This window comes from Aplysia californica, unplaced genomic scaffold, assembly GCF_000002075.1.
Source record: "Aplysia californica isolate F4 #8 unplaced genomic scaffold, AplCal3.0 scaffold01401, whole genome shotgun sequence".
Classification (NCBI taxonomy): domain Eukaryota; kingdom Metazoa; phylum Mollusca; class Gastropoda; order Aplysiida; family Aplysiidae; genus Aplysia; species Aplysia californica.
The window spans coordinates 97,449-98,684 of NW_004798671.1; the positions used below are offsets into that span (position 1 = coordinate 97,449).

General features: G+C 39.1%; 1 protein-coding gene across 1 annotated transcript in view; it reads right to left on the reverse strand.

The window, feature by feature from the left end:
* Nucleotides 1-1,236, reverse strand: part of LOC101848092 — a gene marked incomplete at its 5' end in the record, with an annotated part of 11,574 nt that overhangs the window by 3,260 nt on the left and 7,078 nt on the right.

Here is a 1,236-nt window from a genome sequence, read left to right on the forward strand (position 1 = left end):
CAACCCCCGCCCCCCTCCCACCCCCCTCCAAATAACCAGTTACATCGACTCGAGCACCAACAGAAACAAAACTAACAAGTTCGGCACTCAAAGAAATAGTACAAGCAGTGGTGGTGATAACAGGCTAAGGAGGGGTAGACAACGAAACATGTGGCTGGATGGGGTCAAAGATCTAGGTCCTCCACAAGAATACCATGCGTCACGACGCAGTGTAATCAGGTGGAAATTAATCATAGATACGGGATAATACAATAATGGAGATAAAGGTGGACATTAATAATACAATCACAGACAGGAGGAAGAGGCTAAAACAGCGCATTGACAGGAATGGCTGGTGCCTCTATAAATAAATATATGACGGTCTGGTCTGGTCTGGAACCAGGCGCTCGTCTTCAACCCCTCCCCCCCCCCAGTTTTTTGTTGTTGTTTCTTTTGTTTTGGACATATTAAGTCTTGCTTTTGATGAAAGAAATGTAGAATATGCATCTATCTTAGAACAGAAGTCAAGATATGTGTCACTGGAGGAGGTGGGGGTCGTCTGGGATCAGGTGTAAAATTAGCGAGTAAATAGCCACCAAATTTGTTGACTTCCATAGCTTGAGAGTTCTTGGACACTGCAAATTTACAACTTTTTTGCGCCTTCGATCAATGTTTTTCAGTACAGACCACACAGACATGCGTTTTTGTATAGACATGAAAATTGTTGAGGAAGAAAAATCGATTAAAAAGTGCCCAACGGGAGAAAAATATTTATTTTTTCAATTTCGTTATTTTGACGAGCACCTGATATCACAACGATGTCCCACTTATTACTACCTACTACAGAAGAAACCAACCTATTCCTTGACCAAACATGCACCCCCCCCCTTCATATCTTACGATACATGACTTGGGAAAAAGAAAAAGTAAAGTATAACAACAGCAGCAGCAGCCGCAACCGAAGCAGCGAAAATTACCATTATACCAACAGCAACTAAAGAATTAAAAACGAACAGGAGATGCAACAACAAGAAAAGATAACAACAGCAGCAGCAAAAACAGCAACAACTACAACAATAACAAAAACAACAACAGCATCAACAACAATAACAACACATGCAGAAGCAACTATTATCAAAACATGACATAATAAGAAAAAACCCCCAACCAAACCTACAACTCAAGCTCAAGAAACCACAATATCAATAATAATAATAATAATAATAATAATAATAATAATAATAATAATAATAATAA